The following is a 13,329-nucleotide window of genomic DNA, read 5'->3' as shown; positions in this document are numbered from 1 at the left end:
AGCAACCCAGTTATCCCCCCCCCCCTCCCCGCTAGATCCCCCTCTAGCGTGATTGCTCCCCCCATATTACTCCCGCAAGTCAGCTGACTTCAACTGACCCCGGCTACTCCTGCTCACTTCTTGACCCCCCCCGTGTGGGGAACTCCCATCTACCTTGCGCCTATCTTCCCGCCTTATTCTTTCTGGCACGGGAACGTCTCTATAACTGACCCGCCTCTTGTGGCGCAGCTCCCTTCCCCGTCCCACTCCCATTCCTCATCCTCCGTCTATGTCCCTTCTTTCCCCCCCCACCGGCGCCCACATTTCTTAGTGTCTCCCCCCTTCCCAATTTACTTCTCTATTTACATCGACAGTGACATTTCCTGCAATATCAGTCCCTCAGTTCTGATCCAATTTCTCATCTTTAATAAAGGTCCATGCTTCTTCCGCCGTTTCGAAGTAGTGATGTCTCTCCTGGTACGTGACCCATAGTCGTGCCGGCTGCAGCATCCCGAACTTCACCTTCTTTTTGTGTAACACCTCTGTGGTGTTGGGTGCTCTGGTGCACAGATGAGCCAACACAGTTGTATGTGGTACAACTCTATTTTATTATAACTCTTATAATACAGTTCGTTCTGGATACTCTGCACGTGCTGTCTCCCTGAGTGTGTTTGGCAATAGATGTGTCCTGGTTCTCCTCTGCAGCTAATACTGACCACCGGGGGTCGTGTCTGTGCGTTTATATCTTTCTGTCATTTGTTGTGGTGTTGTGTGTTCTGATTTGTCTGTTGGTGTGTCTATCATGATGTGTGTGTTTGAATATCATGACATCCCCCCTTTTTACAAAGATATGTGCCTACGTGGTTATAAATATAATTGTGTCGTGAGTGCATCGAAGAGTGTGTGTGTGTGTTATGTACAGCGTGTGTATATGACGTAACTATTTACATGGGGCGATGTCGGGTGCGTCACACTAACAAGGTTGTACCATAACAAAACTTGGATGCGAGAGAAAAAAAAAACTTGAACATTGGTCTGGTCAGACGATATCTGGAACAATAAACAACAACAGGTTATAATACAGAAGTGTTTGACTTTTTGAACGTATGAACAGCGTTATAAGTCCAGTCTAATGGGTGACCGCCTCAAGAATGGGCTGGTCCTCAAGCCGGTTCAGCTGTGGAGATTTGGTTCTGGTGGCGATGGAAGGGGCATGATCCGTGGCATCTCCACGAAGTCATCCTTGGGAACCAGTGGAGGATCCGGCGTGTGCGTACGGTTCAGTTGCGAGCGTGGAAGGCGGCGCAAAGCTCGCTGATTGCGCCTACGCACCAATCCATCCGCCCTGCATGCCAGGAACAAGGTGGAGTCTTTTTCTTTTTATGTTTGTGGTGGACGGCATCTTGTAGCCGATGGGTCGTTGCCATCGAAGTAGCACCATCACTAATATCATGCAAGGCGATGACTGTGCCAGATGTGGAAGTTGGCCGAGACCGTGTACGCTGGTTCCGGCCACCTGCTGTGCCGGAAGGGCGACTCCGCAGAGAAACGTCGAAGCATGTCGCCTTGGAGAGAGAATTGTTGCTCGCATCAACGTCTGGCGATGGCACGAATTGGTGTGTCCATCTTGGACCGCCGGTGCTGGTTGCCACTGCCGACCCAGTGGGACTGCCACGCGATCCATTCCCTGTCGCCGTGGCATCCGCCGTCACCCTGAGCGTGCCATCACCGAGGCCGCGACACCGCCCGTCCGGAGCAAGGTCTGGCGTGCGCGAATCAGAGTCGGCGCTTGGCTGCTCCCCATCTGGAGTCCGGTCTGCCTTCCGTCGATGCCCCCCGTCCGGAGTCCCAACAGGTTCACTGGAGGCAGCCGAGATTCCCTGAAGCTGCACTTCTGGAGTCGGAACATGCAGGAATGCACCAACCAGTGGAGAGGGTCGAGCCATCGAGGGTGGAAGCGGTGCGCCGCCACCGCAGTCGTCAGTGGTCCCACCGTGATCGTTGAGTGCCTCGGTACGCACTAGGCGAGGTCTGTCACCTTGCACCTTTTGCATGGGAAGTGGGATGCTGTCGTCACTCGTCTCACATCCCGTGGATAGATCCTCATTAGCAGCTTGCTGTTCACTAGGGTTGGGTAAATTGTCAGAGTTTTCATCTGGTGGTGCACACCATGTCGGTGGACTGTCATTGTCTTGCCGTTGTCCTTCATTTGGGCTTTTCTTCTTTGGAATTTTAAATCTTCCCCCAGACATTGCAGAACCTTGTTTATTACCCCCAAATTCTCCCATAGGTATGGTCTCGAATATAGGATCCAATGTTTCTATCGACATTGTACTATTTTCCAAAGAACATTCCGTTTCACTTTTCTTCCCAGGTGCCTCATGTGTATCTTTGTCTAATGTACATGCCTTCATGGTCTCTGGGTCTGATTTTGCTGGGACTGGCATGGTCACAGTCTCTCTTTTACTGTTCTCAATTGCCCACCTTATACTCCCCATACATAACTGCTTAATCACTGGGGTTAGTGTGGTACAATGGATAATCGGGTCGACCTTATCTGCATCTTCACCATTAGTGGAAAGCACACTTGGTTCACTTGACACTGCTGTGGGTTTTAAATTCGTTATCTGGCTACTCGATGTCGGTGTCCTCAGGATTCTTGCTCCAATGTTCTGCTCAATAATCAGTGGAGCGTGTATAGGTTCAATGCAATTAATGTTCCCCTCAAGGTTTGAAGAGTCATTACTGACTAACTGCTGGTCTCCGAAGTTGGGATTTTGCGGTGTTGTGTTGAAGGGAGACATTTGTCCCTGCTGTAGATATGATTCAGGTTGTGTTATTTCCATTACCTGAGGATCAATGTCTTGTCCATTTTTTCGATCCGTACTAAAACACTGGCAATTCTCAGTCTGCTCCTTGCAAGTTAAACATTCAATTAATTTCGTTAGCAAATCCTCAGCATCCTTCTGTGACCGTGCAGCATTATTAATCTCTGTTCAGCTATAATGATCCTGAAGGTCAGCGCATAAAGCTTTTTTCTTCGGGCTTGGACGAGGCGATTCCTTTGGCTTGTCTTCAGTTGGGCTTGAGCAGTCTTCAGCGCTGTGCCCTTCATTGTAGCATGAGAGACCGTCATGGTCATGCTGCTGTGTAGTGGAGCATGGTAGGCTGTTATAGCCTTCTTGCTGTTCACGTGAGCATGGCAGACTTGCATCGTCTGCCGCTGGTTGGTCAGGAGAGGTTGCTAGACCCTCATGGTCTTGTTCCTGCAAGGACTGCGCTTTGGAGTCTTGCGTTCCTTCCATCGTGGAGTCCGTCCACGAGCTCTCTGTGGAGGCTTGTGACACTGGAGTCACTTCTTGTTCGTGCAAGGACTGCGCTCTGGAGTCTTGCGTTGCTTCTATCGTGGAGGCTGTCCACGAGCTCTCTGTGGAGGCTTGTGACACTGGAGTCACTTCTTGTTCGTGCAAGGACTGCGCTCTGGAGTCTTGCATTTCTGCAATTGTGGAGTCTGTCCACGAGCTTGCTGTGGAAGCTTGTGACACTGGAGTCACTTCTGGTTCATGCGAGGACTGCACTCTGGAGTCTTGCATGTCTTCTTTCATAGAGTCGGGAACGTTGAGCGGGACGTGGACCACGCTCTGTGTGGCAGCAGGGCACTCTCCGTGTGCTTGCACCGCTCCCTGTCTGTTAATGTCAGGCTGCAGCATCATCCGGTACTGATAAGTTGGAACGTCATATCTGCTGGATTGAAGATCCTCAAATCCGAAAAATGAATCCGCATCTGCGTCGGATTCAATGTGGGGGCCGCCAATGTGCAACATGAAAGGTTCGTCCGAGTCATAGTCATATAGGACCACGGAGCTATCATTGGGCTCGCGAGGTCCGGAAACACTGTAAAAATCGTCATCGAAGTATTCAAGGTCGGAATCATCGGCTTGTGCGTAGGTAACTGCTTGTCGGAGGGTTCTTCGGAGGTCAAATTCATCTCCTGGGTCAATTTGCGGCACTGTGCTGTCATTCCAGGTGAAGGAAGGTTGTTTTACAGCTTTAACAGATTTTTGTTTTTTTGATTTGGGACATTTCCCTTTTAAATTGGATTTGGGACGTTTCCCTTTTAAATTGGTGCAGTCTGGGGCCTCTGACACCCTGACGCTCGGTATGTAGCACGTAGGAAGCGACTGCGCATGCTCAGATCGCTGTTCCTTTACCGATGGCCGTTTTCTTGACTGCGCATGCGCAGCATCTCGCGCATGCGCAAACGAAACTTCCGGTTCTGCGCACTGCTCGCGCAACTGTGCTAGCGTTATACCTTTAGCAAGATGGCCGCCGACCTCGACCAGCCTTCTCTCAGGCCCGGGATTTCGGGCTCCGGGATCCCAGCCACGAGGTGAGTACTGCAGCTTTTCTTACCTTTAAGTGCCCATTGGATTGCGTATTCTTCACAGTACTTGGAGAATTTGCCCAGGACTGCCTGGTAATCGTACCTTTGCTGCCTCCTGAAGAACCTGAACCTTCTGAATATTTCTCTTGCCCTTGCACCGGCGACGGTGAGGAGAAATTCAATTTTTTCCCTATCATCCAGGTCTTTGAGTTCAGCTGCCACCAGGAACAATTCGAAATTTTGCCGGAATCGCCGCCAGTTTTCGTGGAGGTCGCCGTGGCACTGGAGCGCCTGCGGAACCGGGAGCTTGTACATCATGCCTGGGCACTGCTGGTTGTCTCTGTACACTGAGGTATGCCGGCAGGTATCGATCCACTCCTGTACCATGTGGTGTTGGGTGCTCTGGTGCACAGATGAGCCAACACAGTTGTATGTGGTACAACTCTATTTTATTATAACTCTTATAATACAGTTCGTTCTGGATACTCTGCACGTGCTGTCTCCCTGAGTGTGTTTGGCAATAGATGTGTCCTGGTTCTCCTCTGCAGCTAATACTGACCACCGGGGGTCGTGTCTGTGCTTTTATATCTTTCTGTCATTGGTTGTGGTGTTGTGTGTTCTGATTTGTCTGTTGGTGTGTCTATCATGATGTGTGTGTTTGAATATCATGACAACCTCCTTGGCTCGGTTAAAACTCGCCTTCCTTCTCGCCACCTCCGCACTCCAATCCTGGTACACCCGTACCACTGCATTCTCCCATCTGCTACTCCACACCTCTTTAGCCCATCTCAGGACCTCTTCTCTATCTTTAAAGCAGTGAAATCGCACGATTGTCGCCCTAGGTGGTTCTCCCGCTTTTGGTCTCCTCGCCGGGATCCGATGAGCCCCCTCCACTTCTAAGGGGCCCAAAGGGGCCTCAGCTCCCATCAGCGAGCTTAGCATCGTGCTCACATAAGCCCCGCAGTCCGCTCCTCCCACTCCCTCAGAGAGACCCAGTATCCGAAGGTTCTTCCTTCGCGCTCTGTTTTCTAGGGCCTCAATCCTTTCAATGCACTTTTTGTGGAGCGCCTCGTGCGTCTGTGTTTTGACCGCCAGGCCCAGGATCTCGTCCTCATTATCCGTCACCTTCTGCTCCACCACGCGGAGCTCTGTCTCCTGGGTCCTTTGTGCCTCCTTAAGCCCCTCAATTGCCTGTAGCATCGGGGTCAGCACCTCCTTCTTTAGTAGCTCCACACACCGTCTCAGGAATTCGTCTTGCTCGGGCCCCCATGTCGCCTGGGCTTTCTCCGCCGCCATCTTGTTTCTTTTTCTTTCCTGTCCCTATCGTCGAGGATTCCTCGCGCTGCAGCCGCCGCCGCCGATATTTTCCTCTTTCGTTGGGGGGGGGGACTCCCTATTCACTCACCCCACACCGGGTTTCGTCGCGCGAAAATTTCCCGTTGGGGCTCTTAAAAGAGCCCGAAGGTCCGTTGGAGCTGGAGCCGCCGAAACGTGCGGCTTAGCTGGTCATCGCCGCAACCGGAAGCCCCCGCTTTCCACAATGCTACCGTGCTGCCCCAATGTTCAAAGGATGACAGCGGAATGTGCGATGGGTCCCTGGTTCGATTCCCGGCTTGGGTCACTGTCTGTGCGGAGTCTGCACGTTCTCCCCGTGTCTGCGTGGGTTTCCTCCGGGTGCTCCGGTTTCCTCCCACAAGTCCCAAAAGACGCGCTGTTAGGTAATTTGGACGTTCTGAATTCTCCCTCTGTGTACCCGAACAGGCGCCGGAATGTGGCGACGAGGGGATTTTCACAGTAACTTCATTGCAGCGTTACTGTAAGCCGACTTGTGACAATAAAGATTAGTGTTATGTTTCAGTTGTCAGGAACAGAGGGAATTTGCACAGAAGCACGATTTCAAACATATCGCATCCAGTCCTTTATATCCACAGTCAAATGGAAAGGCAGAGAAAGGTGTACAAATTGTGAAACAGTTACTAAAATAAATCCACGGGCAGCCAGGGTGATGCTTACCTGGCATTGCACAGCGATCGAGCATCACAGTTGAGTGAAGCTTTATCACCGTCTCAGTTATTGATGAATAGGACGATAAGAACAACATTGCCATAATCTTTCGGATCAGCCAACCAGTCGGAAAATAACGAATCAACCGAAGTCTCAAAATAAGAAGCGGAAGAGATACTATGGCAGGTCAATGAGGTATCTACAACCTTTAGAACGAAATGACATAGTCAGGGTGGAAGATCTTGATGGCTGGTCGAAATACATAGAACATACAGCGCAGAAGGAGGCCATTCGGCCCATCGAGTCTGCACCGACCCACTTAAGCCCTCACTTCCACCCTATCCCCGGAACCCAATAACCCCTCCTAACCTTTATCATGGCCAATCCACCTAACCCGCATGTCTTTGGACTGTGGGAGGAAACCGGAGCACCCGGAGGAAACCCACGCAGACACGGGGAGGACGTGCAGACTCCGCACAGACAGTGACCCAATCCGGAATCGAACCTGGGACCCTGGAGCTGTGAAGCCACAGTGCTATCCACCTGTGCTACCGTGCTGAAGGAACAAGAGAGCTTTGTTAAAGGTTCAGCAACCTGTTCATCATTGCCAGAACACAATGTGTGTGACAGTGTCGGTCTAACCAAACCAACGCAGCCCTCAACAAGAAGGAAGTGAACAGTCGGAAGATGCTTACGGTAAAACAACTCCACCAGAAATATCTTCAGAACCACTCCAATGCCAACCAAATTCAGTGAACCAACAAAAGCTTAGAAGGTCTACCAGGTAACGAAAGAAGCCAGACAGACTGAATCTGTAATGGGCACTGAAATTGTAAATAATTGGTAGGGTGCAGCTCGGTGACGCAGTGGGTTAGCACTGTGCAGTCTCCCGGCACCCCGGTCCCAGGTTCGATCCCGGCTCTGGGTCACTGTCCGTGTGGAGTTTGCACATTCTCCCCGTGTCTGCGTGGGTTTCGCCCCCACAACCCAAGGATGTGCAGGGTAGGTGGATTGGCCGCGCTAAATTGCCCCTTAATTGGAAAAAATGAATTGGGTGCTCTAAATTTAAATTTAAAAAAAAGAAATTGTAAATAATTGAAATTGTTATGCTATGCATGTCATGTGTATGATAATTGATTTAAATGATTTATGTTCATTTTGTTGAACTGGAAAGGAAAGTGGAGCAGTGATATGCATCTGCAATTCCATATGTTAATATGTCAGACCTCCAACCAGCAGGGGGCAGTAGAGACGTACCACGTGCTACTGCAGCCTTGAGGAGCCTGGGGTTCGAAGTCATCGTGGACAGTTGTGTTTACTGTTAGCTCGCATACTATAGTTATCAACAGTTCATTGTTTGGTAGTATTAGGATTGTTTTCCTTCCCACGTACTGTAATTTAATAAACCTTTTACTCGTCATGAAGTAGACGTTCTCTGCTGCACAGACTTAATCATTGCAACGCACTACAATGCAAAACATCCGAGATCTCTGCGTTCCTCCAAATCCGGCCTCTCGAGCATCCCCTGATTCCCATCGCTCCACCATGCCTTCAGCTCAGTAACTCCAACTCCCTCATGAAACATCTCCACCTCTCTTTCTGACTCTCTCTTTTTCTACCTCTCTGTTTCTCTTTCTCTCTGTCTTTGTCTCTCTCTCTCTTTTTCTATGTCTGTCTCTCTCTTTCTCTGTCTGTCTCTCTCTGTCTCTCTTTCTCTATCTCGGTCTGTGTGTCTCTCTCTCTCACTCTCTGTCTCTCTTTCGGTCTCAGTCTCTGTCTTTCCCTCACTTTCTTTTTCTCTTTGTCCCTTTTTCGCTCTCTCTCTCTCCATGTCTCTCTCTCTCTACATGTCTGTCTCTCTCTCTCCTTCTCTCTCCCTCTCTCTGTCTCACTCGCCATCTCTCTCGTTCTCTCTCTTTTTCTGTCTCTCCCTTTGTTGATCTCTCCCTCTGTTTCTCTGCATTTCTCAGTCTCTCACTGTGTGCATCTCTCTGTCTCTCTTTCTCCCTCTGTCCATCTCCCTCTGTCTCTCACTCCGTCTCTCCATTTCATTGTCCATCTCTCTCTCTTTGTCTCCCTCTGTCTCCACCCCTCTCTCTCTGCCTCACAATCTCTGTTTCTCACTGTGTGTCTCTCCATCTTTGTCTCTCTCTATGTCTCTCTCATGTTTGTCTCTCTGTCTTTCTCCATCTCTCTCTCTGTTTCCCCCTCTCTCTCCTCTCTCTCTCTCTGTCTGTCTCTCTGTCTGGCGGTCTCTCTCTATATATATCCCTCTCTCTGTCTCTCCCCCAATGCACTATCAATTACGACGAGACGAGAGTAGAATGTAATCGAGGCTTTATTACACAGAGATGTGTGGCCTCCTACAGCAGCTTACGAAATGGCTGCTGTTCGGAGAGCACACACATTTATACTCCGCCTACTGGGCGGAGCCAGCAGGCAGGGATCTACCCCCGTACCTGTAGTACAGGGGCCTTACCGTAATACCCATATATACAATATAATACAACAGTGGTGACTACCACATTCACCCCCTGTTAAAAATGAGTCCAGCGGGGGTGGTGGAAAACTATATACATACAGATTGGTTTTAAAATTACAGAGAAGGTTACAAATTTAGACGATCTGTCGTTGAGAGCGCCGCAGTGCTGGTGGCGACTCAGGCGTCGGCTTGGTCTTCGGTGACTCCGGGAGCGTGTCGAAATCCTCTTCATCCCCGGGTGGGAGCAAGGGGAGGACGGATTGTTCTGGAGCGAGGGCTGCGGTGGGGTGCGCCGGGGGAGGGGAGGGTGGCGCCGGGACAGGGGGGGGGGGGGCCCAGCTGGTGCCAGATCCCTGAGGGATTGTGGGTGGCAAGGTAGCACAGTGGTTAGCACTGTGGCTTCACAGCGCCACGGTCCCAGGTTCGATTCCCCGCTGGGTCACTGTCTGTGCGGAGTCTGCACGTTCTCACCGTGTCTGCGTGGGTTTCCTCCGGGTGCTCCGGTTTCCTCCCACAAGTCCCGAAAGACGTGCTTGTTAGGTCATTTGGACATTCTGAATTCTCCCTCTGTGTACCCGAACGGTGTGGCGACTAGGGGATTTTCACAGTAACTTCATTGCAGTGTTTATAGGGCAGCATGGTAGCACAGTGATTAGCACAGCTCCAGGGTCCCAGGTTCGATTCCCCGCTGGGCCACTGTCTGTGCGGAGTCTGCACGTTCTCCCCGTGTGTGCGTGGGTTTCCTCCGGGTGCTCCGGTTTCCTCCCACAGTCCAAAGATGTGCAGGTTAGGCGGATTGGCCATGATAAATTGCCCTTAGTGTCCAAAGGTTAGGGGGGGGTTACTGGGTTATGGGGTTAGGGTGGGGGTGTGGGCTTGGGTGGGGTGCTCTTTCCAAGGGCCGGTGCAGACTCGATGGGCTGAATGGCCTCCTTCTGCACTGTAAATTCTATGAGACTGTGTCTTGGCGGCCGTCGGGGTAAGCTACGTAGGCGTACTGCGGGTTCGCTTGGAGTAGCTGTACCCTCTCAACCAACGGGTCCGCCTTGTGGAGCCAGACGTGCTTGCGGAGGAGAACGGGTCCTGGGGCTGCCAGCCACGTTGGGAGCGAAATCCCGGAGGTGGACTTCCTGGGGACGGCAAAGAGACGTTCATGGGGTGTGTCATTACTCGCAGTGCACAGGAGCGACCGAATGGAGTGCAGTGCGTCAGGGAGGACCTCCTGCTAGCGGGAGGCCGGGAGATTCCTGGACCGTAGGGCCAGCTGGACGGCCCTCCAGACCGTCCCATTCTCCCGCTCCACCTGCCCGTTTCCCCGGGGGTTGTAGCTGGTCGTCCTGCTCGAGCAGGTACTGACGCAGCTCCTCGCTCATGAATGAAGATCCCCAGTCGTTGTGGACGTAGGTGGGGAAACGGAACAGAGCGAAGATGGTGTTGAGGACTTTGATGACGGTGGCAGACGTCATATCGGGGCATGGGACGGCGAAAGGAATCGCGAGTACTCGTCGACCACATTAAGAAAGTACGTGGTGCAGTCGGTGGAGGGGAGGGACCCTTTGAAGTCCACGCTGAGGCGTTCAAAGGGGCGGGAGGCCTTCACCAGGCGCGCACGGTCTGGCTGGTAGAAGTGCGGCTTGCACTCCGCACAGACCTGGCAGTCCCTGGTGATAGCCCTGACTTTCTCGATGGAGTAGGGCAGATTGCGGGCCTTAATGAAGTGGTAAAAGCAGGTGACTCCCGCGTGACAGAGATCATCGTGCAGGGTCTGGAGTCGGTCCACTTGTGCGCTGGCACATGTACCTCAGGACAGGGCATCGGGGGGCTCGTTGAGCTTACCGGGGCGATACAAAATCTCGTAATTGTAGGTGGAGAGCTCAATCCTCCACCTCAAGATTTTATCATTTTTGATCTTGCCCCGCTGTGTGTTATTGAACATGAAGGCAACCGACCATTGGTCAGTGAGGAGAGTGAATCTCCTGCCAGCCAGGTAATGCCTCCAATGCCGCACAGCTTCAACGATGGCTTGGGCCTCCTTCTCGACGGAGGAGTGTCGAATTTTGGAGGCATGGAGGGTGCGGGAAAAGAATGCCACGGGCCTGCCTGCCTGGTTGAGGGTGGCAGCCACAGCAACGTCTGATGCGTCGCTCTCCACTTGAAAGGGGAGCGTCGCGTCGACCGCGTGCATCGCGGCCTTGGCGATGTCGGCCTTTATATGGTTGAAGGCCTGGTGAGCCTCGGCCGTCAGGGGAAAAACAGTGGATTGAAAGAGTGGGCGGGCCTTGTCCGCATAGTTTGGGACCCACTGGGCGTAATACGAAAAGAGCCCCAGGCAGCGTTTGAGGGCCTTGGGGCAGTGGGGGAGGGGGAGCTCCATGAGGGTGCGCGTGCGATCAGGGTCGGGCCCTAGAACTCCGTTCTGAACCACATAGCCGAGGATGTCTAATCGGTTCGTGCTGAATACACACTTCTCCTTGTTGTAAGTTAGGTTGAGGAGTCTGGCGGTGTGAAGGAATTTGGAAAGGTTGGCGTCATGGTCCTGCTGATCGTGGCCGCAGATGGTGACGTCATCCAGGTACGGGAAAGTGGCCCGCAGCCCGTACCGGTCAACCATTCGGTCCATCTCCCGTTGAAGACCGAGACCCCGTTAGTGACGCTGAAGGGAACCCTAAGGAAGTGGTAAAGGTGGCCGTCTGCCTCGAAGGCGGTGTATGGGCGGTCCGCCTTGCGGATGGGGAGCTGGTGGTAGGCAGATTCCAGGTCCACTGTCGAGAAGACCCGGTACTGTGCAATCTGATTGACCATATCAGATATGCGTGGGAGGGGGTACGCGTCGAGCTGCGTGTACCGATTGATGGTCTGGCTGTAGTCCACGATCATCCTGTGTTTCTCCCCGGTTTTCACCACTACCACTTGGGCTCTCCAGGGACTGTTGCCGGCCTCAATGATACCCTCCTTAAGCAGCCGCTGGACCTCGGACCTGATGAAGGTCCTGTCCTGGGCGCTGTACCGTCTGCTCCTGGTGGCGACGGGTTTGCAATCCGGGGTGAGGTTTGCAAACAGGGAAGGCGGGTCGACCTTAAGGGTCGCGTGTCCGCAAACAGTAAGGGGTGGTAGGGACCCGCCGAATTTCAGGGTTAGGCTCTGGAGGTTGCACTGGAAGTCCAGGCCGAGTAGCAAGGCAGCGCAGAGGTTGGGGAGGACGTAGAGGCGGAAGCCGCTGAACTCTACGCCCTGGACGGTGAGGGTGGGGATGCAGTATGCCCGGGTCGCCACGGAGTGGGATCCGGAGGCCAGGGAGATTCTGTGGTTAGCGGGGTGTACCGTGAGGGAGCAGCGCCTTACCGTATCGGGGTGGGTGAAGCTCTCTGTGCTCCCGGAGTCCAGAGGGCAGGATATCTCGTGCCCGTCGACCTTCACTTTTGTCGAAGCGGTCGCGAGGTTGTGCGGTCGAGACTGGTCGATCGTGACCGAGGCGAGGCACGGCTGGTCGTCGGCGGTTACAGGCGATGAGCGGCCCAATGAGGTGTCTCTCATTAGCAGGTTCGAATGTTCAGCGGCCGAAACGGCCCGGCAGTCACAGTCTCTCGCCAGGGCGGGCAGGGCACGCCAGGAATCTTCCACAGACTCACCGGGAAGTTGGTGCCGCATGGATAGGAGGTGCCTGGCGTAGATCTTGTTGGTCTGCTGAGCGCAATTCTCCTTCAGTAGCGCCATGGCCTCTGCGTAGGTCGGCGCGTCCCGGACGAGGGGAAAACGTTGGAGCTCAGCCGCGTGTACAGAATCTGGAGCTACTGAGACTGGGCCTGGCGCAGACCCGATGTAAGCTTCAAAACAGGCTAGCCAATGTGCGAAGTCCTTTTTGGCGTTGTCTGCTTGGGGATGCAGCTGCAGGCGATCCGGCTCGATGCGGAGGTCCATCTTTGTAAAATCTCTGTGGAATAAATTGATGCACGGTCAATTACGATGAGACGAGAGCAGAATGTGATGTGTTGAGTAAGTTGGTTCAACGTTGACTGCAACTGGATGCAGTGAAACTAGAAACAGGCTTCTGACACAGGAGATGCTCCAACACTGTTTTATTGAACCTCCTGATGCTGTACATAGTCTGCTGTGAGTTGACACTCTATTAATATAACTGATAACCGCCTACTGGCTTGACCAGACTAACTCTCTACCTCATGGTGATGGTGCTCACTGGCTATCTCAGTAACTGTGTCCTGTAGAGCGAGGGAGAGTCTTAGTGTCCTGTGTGCTTTATTCTGGTGGTGTTGATGTGTTGGGTGTTCTGGATCACAGACAGGTCACCAACACTTGAAGTAGTGCAACACTATTTTATTTAAAGGTTAACTATTTAAACATACTTGAACTGTAGGTAAATACGATACCAGCTTTAACTGAAGACCTTTGCCTTGTCCTAACCAGTCGATGCACTCAGCACATGGTCAATGTCTGTGTTGCAGGCTGTGAGCTCTGTGCTCCT

The sequence above is a fragment of the Scyliorhinus torazame genome, chromosome 22, assembly GCF_047496885.1.
Source record: "Scyliorhinus torazame isolate Kashiwa2021f chromosome 22, sScyTor2.1, whole genome shotgun sequence".
Lineage (NCBI taxonomy): Eukaryota > Metazoa > Chordata > Chondrichthyes > Carcharhiniformes > Scyliorhinidae > Scyliorhinus > Scyliorhinus torazame.
This window is presented reverse-complemented; position numbering follows the sequence as displayed.